We start from the raw sequence: 19890 nt of genomic DNA on the forward strand, positions 1-19890 counted from the left end.
AAATTATATTATTATCTATTATAATGATATACCTAATAAGCTCTAGATTATTATTTCCAATCTACTTTAATGTATCTCTGTCAATTTCATTGAAATATCCTCAGAATTGGAAACTTGAGACTAAGTAGGTTAAACTGGCCCCTAAGCAGAATATTCTAGTTCAGCCTTGAATCTCTTTAAACACTAGAAGAAAAAAATGCATGTGTTAGATAAGCATCCTGCAGGCATGTGTTGTAGTGCTTTTGGCGGTGGCTCAGTGTTAATGAATTGATAATGTATACTGTTAGGGTCTGTAAACAAGTCAAGATAGCACCTGGCATTTTGCCAGAGGGAGTGGTTTGTGAAGTAATGCCAGCGAGCCATTAAGTGTGGAGATTCCTTATTGGTTGACTGCTGTATCTAGTTTATGTTAATTAAGATAAGCTGTGTGTAATGTATATATACCCCTCCTGTCCTACAATAAACGGCTCCCACTCCTGCTGTATCAATCTACACAAGTTGCAATATTAGTTGTTCACAGTAGCTTTATAGAACATAAGTGTGGGGACAAGTGCATGGAGTACTGCATACATGGCATACGTTAAGGGCGTCTGAGTGGCAAACCATTCCCCTGTGCTAGGCATGTGAGCGGCAAACTGCTTATCCTGTAGACCCAGTCCTAGGCGTGAGGCCCCGTGTTGCAATCTCTGCGCTTGCTCCACAGCCCAATCCTGGATTGGTCGCTGCAGGGACAGTTGGCCAGAAATTGCATTGGTGGCTGCCTGTAATCTGCTTAGCTGCTTCCTGAGTATATATACATTGTAGCTGCACAATAAAATCAGACCTGCTTCCTGCTTGGTCTCTAGAGGTCTTGATTAGTGACCCTGCAGCCACAGTCTCCTCTACCCTGTTCCATGAACCTCCTCCCTGGATAAGAGAGAGCCCACGCACATAACTAGTTAGAATAATCAGAACTGACTGTATGGGTGAGTCCATTCAAAGCCCCAAGGATTGCAAAGTGTGACCCAAGGTATCCTATCTTCCAAGAGTGTTTTGTAGTCCTTATTTCAAGCACTTTAAATGTAGTGTCTACTCTAATTCTATCAGCAATACTGTAACTTTAACTTCATGTGTAGAAACAAGTCTCAGGTTAGCACAGCTACTCAGTGGCACAGATGGGATTTGAACTTGAATCACTGACTTTCCACATCTGTGCATTCACCCATCCTCTTGTGCTCTTCTGTCTGTGCAGCCCAGAAACAGAAACCTTGCATATTGCTATTGTATGAAAAACAAACAAACAGGGCTGGGGATGTGGCTCAAGCGGTAGCATGCTCGCCTGGCATGCGTGCGGCCCGGGTTCGATCCTCAGCACCACATACAAACAAAGATGTGTGTCCGCCGAGAACTAAAAAATAAATATTAAAAAAAATTCTCTCTCTCTCTCTCTCTCTCTCTCTCTCTCTCTCTCTCTCTCTCTCCTCTCTCCTCTCTCTCCTCTCTCACTCTCTCTTAAAAAAAAAAAAGAAAGAAAAACAAACAAACAAACAAACAACAACAACAACAAACCCCCAAATACCTTAATGGCTGTGATGGCTCCAGGGTCCATTGAGTTGAGAAAAAAAAGAAGCTACTAAAATAGATATTTTTCTGGCTATTTTTCTTGAGTTCACCCTAATTTCTTTCTCTACCTTGCTTCAATACATCATTACAAATGTTTTCAGAGAAGCTCTGGAATTTACAGTCCTTAATATGTTCAGTACACACTCTTCCAATTTATGTCATTAAATATAAGGCAGGAGTTTTAAGCAAACAAGAAAAGAACTTTGTACATGATCCTAGACTACAATAAATGTCACTTTATATATATATATATATATATATATATATATATATATATATATATATATTTTTTTTTTTTTTTAAAGATAGAGTGAGAGGGGGGGGAGAGAGAGAGAGAGAGAGAGAGAGAGAATTTTTTTTAATATTTATTTTTTTTTAGTTATCTGCGGACACAACATCTTTGTTTGTATGTGGTGCTGAGGATCGAACCCGGGCCGCACGCATGCCAGGCGAGCGCGCTACCACTTGAGCCACATCCCCAGCCCCTGTTTGTTAGTTTTAGTTTGGTCTTCTGTTTCATTCATTCTTAACCTGTTTGAACAATATATATACCCCACCCAGAGCTTTAGGAATTTGTTTCCATGAAAGTAACATCTTTCTATCCTTATACAATCAGATTTATCTTACGTTTATGTTTATATTTAATGAGATTGATGTCTAGAGAAGGCAAGAAGACTATTTACTGATTAACCAAGAAATCAGGTGCATGCAATAGCTAGACTGTGGAACCAACCCAGATGCCCTTCAATAGATGAATGGATAAAAAAATGTGGCATCTATACACAATGGAGTACTATGCAGCAATAAAAAATGACAAAATCATAGAATTTTCAGGGAAATGGATGGCACTAGAGCAGATTATGCTTAGTGAAGCTAGCCAATCCCTAAAAAACAAATACCAAATGTCTTCTTTGATATAATGAGAGCAACTATGAACAGAGCAGGGAGGAAGAGTAGGAAGAAAAGATTAACATTAAACAGAGACATGAGATGGGAGGGAAAGGGAGAGAAAAGGGAAATTGCATGGAAATGAAGGGAGACCCTCATTGCTAAACAAAATTACATGTAAGAGGTTGTGAGGGGAATGGGAAAATAAACAAAGAGAGAAATGAATTACAGTAGATGGGGTAGAGAGAGAAGTTGGGAGGGGAGGGGAGGGGAGGGGGGATAGTAGGGGTTAGGAAAGGTAGCAGAATAGAACAATTACTAATAGTGCATTATGTAAAATTGTGGATGTGTAACCGACGTGATTCTGCAATCTGCATTTGGGGTAAAATTGGGGGTTCATAACCCACTTCAATCTAATGTATGAAATATGATATGTCAAGAGCTTTGTAATGTTGTGAACAACCAATAAAAAAATTAAAAAAAAAAAAGAAATCAGGTGCATGTATGAGATGGATTCTCTCATGCTTTATGTAGAGCACACATAAAATATATATATGCTTTATACTATAGCAGGTGGAAATGATGAGTCATGATGGAAATAGAGGAGATATAACAAGTTATTTTCAGTGACACAGTAACACATATGCTTTACATTTTAGCATATGCATGTCATGTGTATGAAATATCATTTTGCTTAGTTGCAAATATTTCATGGGAAAATATTCAACAGAGATTATTAAGAAAAAAAAATCTGACTCCTACATGCTGCTTTTGATGCTTTTATCTTCTTTTCCCAGAAGTCCCCCAGTTTCAGACTTCTATCTGATAGGATTATGGAGAACGGTTGTCTTCCCTCATCTTTGGTGTCCTGTCAACAGATACTGAAGAATACTTCACTCTCTTGTAAATTCCTAATACCCACTTTCCTTTGCTGTATTGATTTCTACCATGTTTCACTTTCATCCTGAGGCCCCTTCAGCCCTTGGATTCTCTTGGAAAACTCTTCTTGGTCACCAGGTCTTCAGCTTGTTCCTGCAATGCTGGTCTTTTGTTTCTGATTTTTGTGACTTTGGCTTCCTCTTTAGAACTTGCTTCTCTCTCCCTCTTTGTCAACCTTAAAACTGCTTTTGGTGGAATTGAGCTCTGAGCTTCCTCTTGGCTAACTCCAGGTCTTCCCTGTGTTCCTTTGCTAACTAAGATAACGCTATTTGTATTCTCTCATGTTGTTTGATGACCATCAGTCAGTTTGCAAGTGCAATTGTAAAGGAACCTGTGTGTAGCCAGCCCTTGCAAGGGCACAGAACGTGGAAGATCTTTATGAGCACAGGAGACCCCATGTCCAAGTTTAGCGGGAGCCCCCCCTCTCCATCCTGAACAGCAATTACCGGAGGAATCACCGGTGAGGAGTCTGTGGCTTTTCCAACTCCGAGTGGGCTGCTTCAACTCATCTGGCTGATTGTGCTTGCAGAGCGGCTTGGTTTTCAACTCTAATTACCAGCCACTAATTCAAGCCTGGTCTTCTGATCATTCATCTTTTAAGTGTTCAGCTTCTGAATCCCATTTGGTTCCCTGTCCTCCCTCTCTTTCCTACCACCTCCCCTTGATGTGGCCAGAATAGTTTAACTCGGACAATTAGTAAATGCGGAATCATTGAGTCCATGAATGAAGCAAGTGTCTGTGTGAGGTATACAACTTCCTGAGTGGGTTTAATGGAAGCCTAAAGAGATTTTTCACAGATTCATGGGTTTTCAAAGGAGAAATTTGCATATTAATAAGAAGCTGTTCAGACTGATTCGCTTAATGTGTTTGGAGTAAGTATAATTAAATGTCAAGGGAGATATATCATGAAGTAATGAAGCTGAAGCCAATTTATCAAAAATAAGGTCTGGAGAGAGACATTTCAAATAATAAACAGTTCTCTAACCTTCCTTTTTAAGGTGATTTGCTTAGTCTGGGCCAAGATTTACATTTTTTTTTTTTTTTTGAGACTCAGTTCAAACAAAGATGCTGGGAACGCGGTGGGGGTGGGGAAGGAGAATGGACATTTTTCCTATTCAGGTTTATAACATTCAAGGAGGTCTTTCCTGTCTGAACCATTTTTAAAGGAGACACAACCTATTTATTTTCCATCAGATATTTGGAATATGATTAGGATCGTCACCCTGTAGGCTTCCCTCCCACCCCAAATATAGCCGCCATTTGCAAACTTTTGTTTGGATGGAAGGGGAGGTAATAGACGTAGGAATTGTCTCTACAAGCAACATTGATGAAAATCTCACCCTGGGTTCTTGATCTTGAAGAGCAAGGGCTTGACTGTTGAGCATGTCTAATGAGTGGTCACTGATTCTCTGAACACACTCAATTCATACTTTGCTTGAAATTCATGTAGGAGAAGTTGTGACAGATTTTTTTTTTCTTTCCTTTTTCGTTTTTTTTTTTTTTTTTTTTTTTTTTTGTAGCTATCTTTTTGCACTAGGTGGATTCTCTGACCACATGGAAACCTGACCACATGGAAACACCCAAGAGCATCTCGATTGTGTTTATCAGGATGTCAAAGCGATTGGGTTTGTTTTCAGACATAGCAGACCAATCAAGACCCTCCCTGGCCCACCCTGAAATGATCTCAGGAGGAAAGAGGAGGGAATTGAGTCAATGACCTAAAACCACTACACAGAAGAGGGGCAATGCCTGCCTTGTATTCATGTGTCACACTCACAGAATGAAAAGCCACAGACACAGAGAGATTGAGTTGTTACACTTTGACCGACTGGATCATGTTGACTGTGGCCAGTGGGAGGACTAAGCAGAGAAATGCTACGATCCAGGAATATAATTAAATTTAAAGTTTGCATGGTAGCACATTCTCCCAACTCCCACAAAGGGAGCTTAGCCTTGAAAAGCATTGAGATAAAATCTATTTTGTCCTATATCCTAACAGATTTTTTTTTTTTTTATGCACAATTTTTAAAATTTGGTGTGATCCTCTGCCTTGGTCACGGTGCTGTCTTTGAAGTCGGCCTGTCTGGATTTCAGGTTCTGCCACCTCCCCTCGTCATCTGGGTAACTGTGCCCAAGTTACTTTAGTTTCATCATCTGGAAAGTGGAGATAATAATTCCTGCTTCATTCAGCTTTTGTCAGGATTAGAGGTAGTGTGTGTGAGCTACCTTGTTGTCATTTCTGTTGTGATTTTTTTATCATTCAACCCATGACCTTATGTAGCCACCTTTTTTGGACCTATTTATAGACATCTTTTATATTTAAAAATGATTGGAGGCACTGAGCCCTACGGTTTCCTGTTTATTCAAAGCTAAAAATAAGAACTAGATTTCAGATGGGATTGGGTATGTCTGAGCAGGAGAGTATTTGGGGAACTCTGTTGTATTTGTTCAGAGAAATGAAAAATAAAGCATTTCTTGCAGATATCAAGCCTGTAGGCATACCTTTTTTTTTTTTTTTTTCTGATGACTTGGCTGATTTGTTTCTCTGTGTATGTGTAGTGTGTACCTAACTAGATAGAGAGACCCCTAGGTCAATTACAGTTGTGGTTTCCACTGTAGAGCTCATTCTTTAAAGAACAATCTGTTGCCAACTCTGAACATATAATAGAACTACTACTGACTGAATGGGGAAAGTATTTAGCACCCATCTTTTTAACCGCCCTCTTAGCCCATCAGGTGAGTCTCAAACTTTTCCATGGAACTTCTAGGGTTGTGTTCAGTTTAGTTTGAATGCAAAACTCATTGGCTTGCATTTTTTTCTCTAGCTATGTTGAATAGGTTTGAATGGTTTAGTAATCATTTTAGTAAGGGACAATTGTAACTCCACCACTAAAACTTAAAAATGAACACATGAATATTATTGCATTGTAGTCACAAACTGTAAGATGACTTTATAGAAATGTGCCTTAATTTTGCACTCTAGAAACTCTTTCCACAGACAATTGTTTGGCAGTTCAGTAAACCCTAAGACCTGAATATCTTATTCATACATTCAAAAGTGTGTTGCCAATTGTGAGTTTTTCTTTTCAGAACAGCCAATTGAATACTCTCAGGTCCTGCTATTAACAGGAATCGCCACTGATTGATGCTTGGAAGAACCCTCCTGATACCTGATTGGGAAAAAAGTCCTACCTTTATTCTTGGGTCTAGATGTAGGAAGTTTAAAAATAAGAGATGAAGCTTTGTGAAACTAGAAGGCAATTCTTTTTTTTGTTGTTGTGTTTTTACTACTATCAAATTTTGATATGAAAGGCCATTGAATTCCTCAAAGTCAACCCACAAAAGATATTCCATATGTTATTTCCATAGTGCTCATAGAAGTTACAAAAATAGGAGGATTGCATGATCAAATATGAATGCGAAATTGATTCAACAAAGTTGACTTTTAAGGGGTGTTTCCAGGGTTCACAGTGAGAAGTCAAATGGGATTTGTCATACAGTTTTTCCCATATTAAAACGATTGGGTGACATTTATCAAATAAACCTCATAGGACTCTGTTCTTGGCACAGTTTGGGGAAGGCATTATTTTTGTTTGTTTGTTTTTGTAATCAATGCAAATCTTTATTTATAAAAAGAAATCTTCCTTATTGTTAGAATCTGGTATTAAGGAAATTATTCCAGGACCCCATGAGCGGGTCTTTTTTCTGTCCTGGAGAAGTAGACTTCGAATTTCTTTCCTGAAAATGTGAGCCTGGAGAGTGAATTTTACATGATAGATTGATGTTATAATATGATTGATTTTACTGTACCATGGGACAAGCAATTCATTCTCTTCCCTAACAAATAGCAGGTGCTATTCGTTCAAGGAAACCACCTACATAGAAGTAAAATATCTTTTTTTGAGAGCTGTCAAAAGTACTATGCTATGGAATTCTCCATATTTTATTGCTTTGGGTAGCTCATTATTCTCCAAGGGCTACCATTTTCCTTTATCAGAGTCTACAAGCCAATAGGAGCGTATATATGAGGCATTTATGACAGCTGTTTATATTGGCTCCCATATTTCCAAGCTTTACTCCCTGGTCCACCCCCACCACTGCATATGTCCACACTCTTTTTTCCATTCTCTACCCATGGCCTCACATCCTGCAATTTTATATCATTGTTCCTTGATGCATGTGTTCACCCATCTGATGAAAAGCCCAGATTTCTCTTTTTCTACCCCTTAAACTTCCCACTGATTCTCAAAGGTAAATTCAAATGCCACTCCCTTCATGACTTTGCATTCTCCAGTTCCCCCCCCCCCCCTATGAGATTCAGGACACCCTCTCTGGGTTGTATTTCTCTTTGTTTGCAACTCATGGTATACCACTGTTTGAGTTTTCTGGGAAGTAGATCGGAGATGGAGCTAGAGGTACAGAAGGTGTTTGGGGGGAGGCACATCTATAAAGGAGAAGGGAAGGAAGGTGCTTTGGGTAAAACTCTTGGATTCTTAACAGTCTCTTTCTGCCTGGTGAGGCACTCTGAAGTAAAGATGGCTCATGCCAGGAGTCTCAGTACTATGCTAAAGTCTGGGTACCACCACTTTGTTCTGTCATTGATCCAGATCTACCTGGAGGAGAGCATGTGTTGAGTTGGAGACTAATGGCTGTAACAGCTGAGACCTGTCAGCTAACTCCAGTTTCAAAGCTGGATGGCATATGAGTTGCTGGTGCACCTCTGTGTCTGACATATTTCCCACCTTTTTATTGTCTATCAGAATTTTTATTTCTTGACTATAAACCTAGACTGTTAGATGCATGTAGAAGGGACTTTGGACATCATGTATCCCGCTTCCACATTTTGCAGATAAAGAGACAATTTGTTGCTCATGTTGGGTTATGATTTTCTTGATTGTGCGATCCCCACTGAACTGAATCCTACATCAGAATCTGGTAGGTCAGTCTAGTCATTCCAATTGCTGTGTCCTATCCCGATCACATGCATCATGGTGTCTGCTCTTGGGTCACCCCAGGAGGCACTGCCTTTTCCAGGGGCCAAGAGGAAGGAGTGTTGATAGATGTCAGGTAAGAAAATGAGAAAATGATTAGTGCTATTTGCGCCATGCGTTGTAGTTCAATGATACATTTTTAAAAAAAAAACAGCATTTATTGACACAAATCATTAGGCCTTTGTGACTTGAAGTTCTCAAACCATTACAGATAATGAGAGGGAGGTGTAACCTGCAAAACCAGATCCGCTACAGAAGAGTGGGGAGTTCATGAACAAACCTTTGTTCATGAAAGGAAGAAAAATCAGCAGAATGGGAATCCATTGCAGCAGAATTTGTTTCCATTTCTGCTGGTCAGTCACCCTTCATAGAGACGGCTAGGCTGCACACTTATTTTAGATGCATTTTCAAAAACTCTTCCTGCACTCTTTGGCACTGTGTGGTGAGCTGTCTCTTTGCTGGTGGCAGTTGGAGCCAGGAGCGCCACTCCTCACCAGGGCTCTGTCCCACTCCCAGGGGTGACTGATAATGTCTTAATTACCAAACCCAAAGCAGGTGATGTCTGTCTGCTGGGTCCTGAGGGCTCTTGATCAGCTTCCTCCCTAAAAGGAAACTCTTTCCACATCAATAATTAAACAGAGCAATTAGGGGAATTTAAAAAGTATAATTAGACAGAATCAACTCTATGTCCCTTGAGCATTTTATCTCTTTTTTTTTTTCTTCATGCTCCATTCCCTCCCTCCTCTTTCTCTAAAGTATCCTTTTGTGGAGGCAGCAGGGCTCTGTTCTGGGTCTTTAAAGCCCAGATAGGAGAGAGAAAAAATAATCAATTTATAAGGATGAACGTGAGGAGCCGAAGGTAGGCACAGACCCAGCCTATCTGGTTTCTGCCCTGGGCTTGCTGCTTCTTAACCATCAGACAGCCTCAGCTCTTGTGGCTGCAGGAGTGGAAACCGGGTAGGTTATTTGGGGCTGGCACTACAGTTTTGCAGGAGATCTCTGGCAGTAAGTTCCCCTGTCCTTGGAATACTGCTGAGGCAGAAACACAGTGTGCAGCAAGCAGCCCTGAAAGTCACCCTAGGAAACAACTTTCGCAAGTACCTGTCACTTGCTTCATCCCTATCTGTCTGGTACCCTCAGGTACAGAGACTTTGTTTTCCTTTTCTTTCTCAAGGAAACGAAAAATCAGTCATGAAAAATCAGTCATGCACGGTCTTAGTCTGGTTTGTGTTGCTGTAACAAAATACCCAAGGCTGGATCAGAACAAAGAGGCTGATTTGGCTCACAATTCTGATGGTAGAGGGTTCAAATAGCAGGGCTGTCACCCTGGAAAGGGCTCTCTGGTTGCTTCACAACATGGCAGAGAAACACATAGGAAAATAGCCCCAGGCAGAAGTTGCAGAAGTCAAGTTTGTGGCCTGGCCTTGCTTTTAACAACTCACTCTCACACCAGCAGACCAATGCTAATCCAGTCAGGAGGATGGAGCCCACTTGACCTCTATACCTTTCACTGGGACCCACTTCTTAAAGGTTCCGCCAAACTATAACACACCAAGACAATTTAAAAAATGTGGAAAGATGAAAAAAATTAAAAAAAAATAATAGAGGTTTCCATCAAACTGAGAACCAAGCCTTCAGCCCCTGAACACTTAGGGACATACCATAGCATGAACCCACCAGATAATATAAAAAAACATAACAATAAAAGACACATCCTATGGTAATATGAATAGGTCTCTTCTCCTAAAGTCCCAACATAATAGTCACGGAAACAGTGGCAACAAGAAAAAAACATACTCTCGATATTGGAATAAGACCAGTCACCATCCACCTACCAAAAGTTTTGTTAACCTCTCTAAGATACGATGCGGGGAAGTTTTGATTGAGGATGGGCAAGCAAGTCAAGAACCATGAAGGGAAAGCTCACTTTCAGGAGCTCAGACAACAGGGTAGAGCGTGGGCATGCTGCATCACAGTGACCAAGGACAGACCCCAGGACACCCTGGGGAGACACCAAGTGTCCAGGATGAAGAAGCATCACCCAGACCTGTAGATGGCCAGTTTGGGGCTGTAGCACTAATCTTGGGCCCTCCAAGGAGATCATGTCAGGGACAGTTGGATGCTTAGTGCAGCCTACCTTAGGTCCTGCTCTCACACTCTAACTCCTCCTTCTGGGATATTGGACTTTTAATTGGACGACGGAAATCACAGACAAAAGGTAGCCATTCTCTTCTCCCTTCCTCTCCCCTGACAGATTTCCCGAGGAACTCAGAAAAGCACAGTACCTTTCGGCCCTAAATATGTATAAATATAGATTCACCTCTGGTGCCCTTTGTGGTTGGCAAGGAGAAACGTGATCAAACATAAGAATCCGTCATTTGAAAGAACAGAACCAATTGGTGGAAGCAGTGTGAGTGTCCGTCTTTTCTGTTCCTCTGTGTTATAGGGTTTCAGTGTAAAGTGGGAGAAATGTTGAGAAAATAGCCAATTTGTGCTTTCAAGCAATTTTACAGCCTGCAATTGTCAAAGATTAACTGAATACCATACGAAAATAATGAAAATGGACCCAAAGTATCTTGATTCCAAAAAAGAACAATTTAAGGTTATAAAGGGGACAACAAACACACAGGAAAACCCTTATGATCAATTAGATGAGAAAAACGGGTTGCCTCAAAGAAGAAGCAGGAAATAGGCACTGGATGCCTCTCCCAAAATATTATTTCCGAAAACATTAGCCTAAGATTTGTAGTTTTAAAGGGAAATATTTATGGCTTAACAATTTTTAGCTATCCAAATGGTTAGTGTAAAGAACATGAAGCCATCCAAATAAAGAGGAATGAACTAAAATTATATAACACAAAGGGAATTAAACAGATGTGAGAATTATTTTATATCAGACATATTAAAATACTATACAGTAAAATCTAAAAATGTAAGGATGGCTAAAACTGACTTTCCAGATTTGTGTGTATGTACACACTCAAATAGATAAAAAGAAAGAAAATGAAACTTAAGCAAGATGGGTCCAATTAACATCAGACTATTTATAATTTAAGGTAAAATACTTTAAATGAAATAGAATCATTTTTATCAATCTAGCACAGAGTTTGTAGCTTAATATTCATGAACCTGAATGTGCTAGATGATATGATCATTGAACCTCAAAATATGTGAAGTTTTGATGCTGTCAGAAATACAGTTTTTTATTTTATGGGTTTTTTTTTACTTATTTATTTGACATAACTGCAGATTTACATGATTGCAAATAAATGTAAAAATAGTCCTGTCTGCCTTTCACCCAGCCTCCCACAATGTCACCATCTTGTGTAACTATAGTAAAACATCAAAACCAGGAAACTGATATGCATATAATACATATAGAAGGCAGAGATTTTTGAAAATATAGTTCTGGTGGATAATTCTAATACACCCATTTGAATCTTTGCCAGAATAACTGAAACAGTGTGAATAAACATATGGAACTGTAAAAACATACTAGATTTTAATAAGTAGCTATCAGAAAGCTTCCTATTTTAACTAGCCACCTTTTTCAAATGTTTATAAAACACTTATATATTTAGTCACAGGAAAATGTAAAAGATTTTCCAGAAAATTTAAATAGTATTAAGCTTAAACTCTGACCACAAGTAAAAAGTAATAATAAAGGAAAAATAAAATTCATAAAATCAATACTTTTGCTGGGGAAGGGTGGTACTGAGGATTGAACTCAGGGGCAGTTACCATTGAGCATAGTCCCATCCCTTTTCATCTTTATTTTTAGACAGGGTCTTGCTACATTTCCCAAGCAGGCCTTAAACTTTGATCTTCCCACTTCAGTCTTCCTGGGGCAAGTGTGACTGGGATTACAGATATGTGCCATAGTGTTCAGTGAGATCAGTACAACTTAAAAACTGTTTTCAAACTTGTCTCAGTAAGGTAAAAATAATAATAATAATAATTACTCATAGACTTAGATGAAATGCATATTAAATTAAAAAGAAACATAATGCATGAAATATATTACTGACGACAAAGGAAAGTTTCTAAGTGGAAAACAAAATCCATCTCTTAGCATAGATAAATAATAGTTGTTTTTTTTTTTTGAGAGTCAAATACTCTTATCAGTGCTTTAAGTTAGTTCTTTTTACATCATCCACATTATTTATATGAATACACAAATACATACAAAAACCATGTTTATGGAACAATATTTACTCTTACAGTGTGTTGTCTGATATTTTATATTTTATTTTATTCTTCGTCTTTTTTTAAAATATTGATTGCAATCTTCTAAAGCAGTGGTTCTCAACCAGGGGGCAGGAGATATTTGGCCATAACTGGAGATATTTTTGGTTCTTGTAACATCCTGAAAGGGAAGTCGGGGAAGGGAGGATGCTTTTGGCATCTACCGGGTAAATGCAGAGATGTTCTCAAATCCCACCATGCAAGAAGACAGTCCCACAACTAATGTCAACAGTAACAAAGTTGAGAAACCTGGGCAGGTATGTGCACAGATCTCAAAATGCTTCTCCCAGTTCTGGGGTTACCAAGAAGGGAGAGACATCACCTGTAATGATAGGCTCAGTTCTTCCAAGAGAAATATATAAGAGCAATTTGCATCTTTATGAGGACCTCACAAAGTAAGCCCCATGTTCCCTTATTTATAGTGCTTGATGACCTACTCTTTCTTCAAGTTTATGTCAACTTGTGGAACTCAGGTCCTCAAGGCCACACAGGGCACTTTGAGGTTAAAACGTTAATGAATGCCTCACTAAGTGTCCATGAAAGCTGATTCATCACTCTGGGTGATTAGCTGTGTTGGGTTAGAACTAATGAGCTTCGGGTGCCAGTAGCTGATGTTTGAGCTTAGTGGGGCATTGAGACTCAACAGCACTCAACTTCTTTCTGACCTGCCTGGGCCTTTATTACTTCAATACCCAGTAGGGAGAAAACTGCTGAAATGGCTGTTTATTCCCCATCAGGCTAATTACCTCTTTTCCCAAGATCAAGACTATATTTGGGAAGGGCTGAGACATCTGAAAGCAGAGAACATCCTGCTTACTGGGGCAGAGAAGCTCAGGCAGTTTTTGTGCCCCTCTAAAGAAATAGGCTATTAGCAAAGAATCTGAAAGCAGAACACAAAATGGAGAGATTTCTAATGTAGTCTTGACCTACCCAGCCAAGAGGCAAGTTTTGAGCTAAAACTAAGAAGCAGGAGGTCTAACACCTCAGATAGCTGTTGCCATGTAGGTGTGACTGAGGGACCAGAAAAGCTCAATAGAATCTTCACAAATGATGAAGAATTTGGAATGATGCACATGAAGTGTTTTGGGTAGGAAAGTTTGAGGTCATCATAGCAAATGCTAATCACACGTGACACATAGGGATATAGTTACTGGTTGTCTTATAAGTAAGCAATCTTCTAAAAACTCTCAATGGAAACATTTGCATATTCATCAGCATTGTCAACTGGAATCAGAATGAATTGGTTTGATAGACATACATGGATGGGAAATATTTTAGAGGTTGCCCTGGCCTGAAAGTTAGTGCCCAAGACTTTTGTTCCTATTTGGTCGGTATAACATTGACAAGTTACTTTATGTTTCCTCACCAGCGTCTCCCAATATGTGAATGCGTGACATAACTTCTACAGATCTGTTTCCTCTCCAACATACCATAATTTTAAGAGGATTGGCTGATAATGGAACGGCTCAAAATAAAGTATATCTGATCTTGTTTATATTATTACTCAAGCAGAGAGAAAATAAAAACATACTGGAGAAAAGAAAGCTAGTAGTGAGTCAAAATTTTCTGGTTTAAAAATATAGAGTGTCAATTCCACCAGCCTACCAAGTCTCCATGTTTCTTTCCCAGGCATTTTAATAATTTCAGGGTAAAGATAGGGAGCTGGTAGCAAATAACCAAACTTGACTTCTATAGCAAAAGTACCTTCATTATTTCCATTCAATGGCTTTTCAGAGTTAGATATGGAGAAATTAAGATACTATGGGTCACACAGTTATTAGAAGATGGAACTAGACACTCCTGGTCCTCAAACCTGACCAATTTGCTTGTGATTTTTCCATTCTACTGGAAATCTACAAATCTGTGCTTCATGGCAGAAGACAATTCTCTGATATTTTAGATGCCTACCATTATTCTAAGTGCCTTGCCAGCAGTTAAAAGTATTTGTTGAAATTTAACGTAGGGTGACTGAACCAATTGAATCAATAATAATTTGCAATTACATTTTTTTTCCTGAACTTGGTGAAGTTTGAACAGTAGCCATATCTTCTCTCAGACCATTGGCATGAATGAATGAAATAACCATACACCTCAGTATATAGTTATTTGTAAAGTAACTGAACTATTTTAATCATCTGGAAGGCCAAACGAGAACAACCTAGAGGAGTTTGATAGATCTTATGGTGATCTGCTATTCATTGGCTAAAATCATTGTGACCTTCAGCATCATCACCATTGCCATATCACCATCATCGTCATCATCACTATCCTAAGCACTCTCAGTTGTAAGACTTTTGCTCAGTGTTTCAGGTATTTTAAACACTCTCTTATACTAGGGCCTTCCCTAGTCATAATAGACACAATCATGAACTTGGTGGCTCCCCACCCACAATAAGGGTGACTTGCATTTTTGCAAAAGAAAAAATGGGCAATATAGAGACGAAGGGACACTTTCACGATCAGCATTGTAGACAAGAATGAAAACGATGTGTTCTAAAACACTCAGCAAACAATCTCAGAACTACCTCTACTCAGACAATCTTTGGGTACTAGGCAGTTATCAGGATTGACTTGTTTTTCTCTTCTAGTTTTTTTTTTTTTCCTTTTGGCATTTTAAGAATAAGTTAAGGAAATAAAATGGATAAAACCAAAAGTAGTAGCTATTCTATGTCTGAGGATGCATCTATATGTTCACTGCTTGGAAACACAACAGTGGCTAACGATTTCATTCCCTGGAGGTAACCATTGTTAGTAGCTTGGTATGCATCTGTCTATGCTTCTGGTAAGCTTACATTGTATATAAATACAGCAGATCAGTTATCTATAACTAAACTATGTTCCATAACATTACCACAAAACCTTAGAGACACACAAGAGTTATTTATTGTACAAGTCTGCAGGGCTTAGCTGATCCAGGCTCGCTTAGGATCTCAGCTGGTGTTTCTCATGTAGTCAGCTATGGGTCAACCAGATGGCTCTGCTGATCATGGCTGGGGACTCAGCTGCTGAAGGCTGATCTAAGGAGGCTTTTGCTGGGATAACAAGGGTGATTCAACTTTGTATTTCATCCTCCAGAAGTCTGTTCCAGACATATCCTCACTGTGATGGCAAGGCACAAGGGTAAGAGCCGACTATGTAAGAGGTTTTCCAAGCCTCATCTTAGATTACAATTATTAATGTTTCATTGACCAAAGCAAGTCACACAAATGAATTATAGATCAAGGTATGAAAAAAAAAAATCCCCCCATGTTGAAAAAGCCGCAAAGTTCATGGGAAAGGGCAAGAATAAAAAGCAGGATGAAGACTTGGGACTTACCGAATCGTGTTCTAACACACATTGTTTCCTTATTGCCTGTTTTCACAAATGTAAGATAATAGCCTATTATCCCATGGCTTATTTTATGACTTAGAACTATTTTACAGATCTTTTTAAGTCATTACAACCAGACGAAGTTCCATCTTTTTAATACTATAAAATTGTACATTATATGAATATTCCAGAAGGTTTTTCTTTTCTTTTTAACATTTTATTTTCTAATGATGGATTAGGTGAAAATGACTAAGATATTTCCTGTGTTGGGAACTTTATAAATAGGACTACAATGGACAGACGGTCTTTTACATAATATGTGCACTGTTTTTTTTTCTATAAATTATTTACTGTCCAGCAAGACTGAGTCACTTATAGTTCCCTGAATATGCCACAATTCATTAACACTGCTATATCTTCAAACATTGTTTTTTTCTAAAATCTTCCCTGTCCCAAGTTGCCCTGAGAAACTGTAATGAAAATTTGTGATAAGATGAATTTACATACAGCATGATTGGTGATTAGCTCCCATCCTCCATATCTGATTCACTCTGTATTTTCTCAAGTTTATGGTCTATGCAATCAGATTCTTTGAAGGCCATTCACAGGCCAACTCTCATTATCTGTTAGCATCAAATACTTCTTTATTCATGAAGCCTTCTCTAAATCCCTTAGGCATATTCTGTACCCCTTCTGTGAATGTAATAAACATTCCCATTACATTAGCTCTCCAATGAGGTACATTTGCTATTATGTCAATCTCCCAACTAGATGGTAAGCTCTTTGAAGGTAGGGGCATAGTCTTTTATTTCTTTTCCCCATGTAGTTACATCTTCTACGGGGATAAATGGCCAAAGTACACACTTAGTAAATGTTTGCTAAATCAAGATCTTGCACTTAAGATCAAGCCTGTCATTAGCTACATACTAGCAATTTGATAAGTATTTATTTATTCATTCACTTAATAAATATTTAATGGGCAAGAGCAGTAAATTATACATACAGATGGTCCCTAACTTACAGTGGCTTTATTTATGATTTCTTGACTTTTGTGCAAAAGTGATGCACATTCAGTAGAAACCATAATTCAAATTTTGAATTTTGATCTTCTCCTGTTCTAGGTGTATGTAGTAGGTTACCCTCTAATAATGCTGGGCATCTGTAGCAAGCCACAGTTCCCAGTCAGCCCCAAGATTGAGAAGGTGAACAACCGGTACTGTGTTGCTCTACCAGGGTGGTGCGTAGGTTAAGTGTTACATTTCCATGTGATGACATTTCCTGCCAGCTTGCAGCAGTCTTTCAGAACATCTCCTATCATAAGTTAAGGAGATCTTTATTTGAGAGGAGAAGGTAGAGAGAATGCAAATGTGCTTTATTGAAATGCGATGGTCTTTTTAGAGTATCTGATGGAATTTCTCACATGCTCATTGTCACGTTTAAATATACTTATTGAAAGAAAGGTCACTGATTCTTGATACTCATTCTTGGCACTCAAGTTAAGAACTTATAACTTAAATTGATCGGAACTTGTCCCAGTGTCAGACTTAGATCTAAGGACAGATTTGGGGGACCAAGTTTAGACCATCTGTCATGACACACTCAGTATGATCTTTCATTCTTTTTTTTTAAGAGAGAGAGAGAGAGAGATAATTTTTTAATATTTATTTTTTAGTTTTCAGCGGACACAACATCTTTGTCTGTATGTGGTGCTGAGGATCGAACCCGGGCCGCACGCATGCCAGGCGAGCGCACTACTGCTTGAGCCACATCCCCAGCCCATCATTCTTTTATTCTTACTTCATAACAGGTGGCCTAAATATGGATTGTGTCATATCAATATCTTCATCTACATTTTAGATATCTTGCCTATCCCATTTTTAAGATTCACATATTAGTTTAGGCTACTGATGATGAACTATATACCAATAGAAAGATTTACCACAAAGGTGTCTCATGGCTCATGTGACATTACTTACTATAATTCTGTCAATGTATACATCTATTTGATTTATTGGAAGACAAAGAGTGTCAAAAAGATCACTGGATAGGAAATATAATGTCTGTGTCTTTAAAAAAATTTAATTTTTAAGGTTCTGGATAAAATGAAACATCAATATCTCAATCAAAAAAGATGTAAAAAATAGAAAATATTTTGGAATAATCACAATAAGAGGGTGGGTGACTTGCTTATACAAGAGCCATCCTAGGTTTCATACCTGAGGATAAGCAAAGAACTCTTATATGTGTACTAAAGCATAATCCACAAAATAAAATGATACATTGGACTTCATTAAAATGAAATATTTTACTCACCCAAAGACACTGTTAAAAGAATGAAGAGAAAATTGCAAACTAAAAACAAAAATTTCCAAATCCCTTATCAAATAAAATACTTCTAAATTATATATGAATTATATATGAAATATATAGTGATCACACACATGTGTGTGTGTGTGTGTGTGCATGTATAAACATTCAACAGAGGCAAATAAGCACATGAAAAAATGTTCTGTATCATTAGCTACTAGGAAAATGTAAATGAAAACCACGATGTGATATCACTACATGACTATTAAATGGCTAAGATTAAAAAAATAATCAAAAAGTACTTGACAATGTAAAGTGCTGACAAGGATGTGGGGAAAATGAAATTCTCATACATTGCTCTGAGAAATACAAGAGGGTACAACCATTCTTTAAAACAGTTTGGCAGTTTGTTATAAAGTTAATCATATAGCTATCAGATGACCCAGGAACTCTTTTCCTTGCTATTTTTCTGCCTGTAGAAAAAAAATTGTTTACATATAAAATCTGTACTGAAAGTTTATAATAATTCTGTACATAACTGTTGGAAACTGGAACCAATCCAAATGTTCTCTAACAGCAAATAGATAAGCAGATTGTAATGCATCTCCACAATGAAATGCTTCTTAGCCACAAAAAGGAACAAGCTACTGATTCATGCAGCCGCCTGACTGAATTTTCAAGGCTTTATCCTGAGTGAAAGAAGCCAATCTCAAAAAGTTATAAAATTACACTAATTGGACATTCTCAGAAAGATGAAACTACAGTGACAGAAAACATCAGTATTTGCCAGAGGTAAGAGTTGAGGGGAGGGTAAGACTACTAAGCAATTGCACGATATCAAAGTGATGGAATTCTCATATTCCGATTGTAGCAGAAGTTACACAAATCTACACATATTTTGCATTTCAGAGTTGTACTCCAAAAAAGTCAATTTTACTACATGCTAATTTAAATATAAAATAAGAGCTCAACTGAACATTTGTATAAATGAAACATATCATTTTCTTAGATTGATGGGGCTTGGTATAGTAAAAATGTCATTTCTTTCCAAATTAGTCCTGACATTTCATGAAATTCAGATTTTAGTGGAAGTGAAGAAGAGAAAGGGGAAAAAAATTGTAATTCTGCTGTCCATTTGGAAGAGAATATATCCAGTAAATTACATGCGAAAGTAGAATAAATAGAAAATTTCTTGTTAGATTTGAGATGTATAAAATTGCATTAAATGAGGGTTCTACTAGTGCCAAAATAAACATAGAACAGAATATAAAAAGTTCATGAACAAAATGAGGGTTATAAAAGAATTTAGTATCTGTCACAGTGGCATACTGGATGAAGGGTACATACTTGGTTAGTATTCCAAAAGAAAAAAATACTTTGAATTCAACCACAACCGTAATTTAAAGTGAATATCCAAATGAGTAAAAATAAAATCAAACATAGATATTTATTTACTTAATATTAAGTTAAGAAAGCCCAGACTCAGAAAACACAATGGAGGTAGACCAAAAGACATAGAAAAAAGATGGATAGATTTCAAATCATAGAAAATTGAAAACACCATGAACAAAAGAGAAATAAGAAATGAGAAACCAGAATAAGGGGTAA

At 38.0% G+C, this 19890-nt stretch overlaps 1 protein-coding gene across 3 annotated transcripts in view; it reads left to right on the plus strand.

Moving 5' to 3' along the window:
• The window catches only part of LOC308636643 (heparan sulfate glucosamine 3-O-sulfotransferase 3A1), a 95373-nt gene that overhangs the window by 58384 nt on the left and 17099 nt on the right, over window positions 1-19890 (plus strand). The window contains exon 1 of one of the 3 annotated variants that reach the window (XM_081272227.1): window positions 10720-10830. The exons of the other annotated variants lie outside the window; for them this stretch is intronic. The gene's annotated coding sequence lies outside the window, so the exon portion shown is untranslated. Of the gene's footprint in view, window positions 1-10719; window positions 10831-19890 lie in introns of those variants that run through there. 3 annotated transcript variants of the gene reach the window in all.

The sequence above is a fragment of the Spermophilus citellus genome (genome assembly GCF_964194105.1).
Source record: "Spermophilus citellus genome assembly, chromosome: 17".
In the NCBI taxonomy this organism is placed as follows: domain Eukaryota; kingdom Metazoa; phylum Chordata; class Mammalia; order Rodentia; family Sciuridae; genus Spermophilus; species Spermophilus citellus.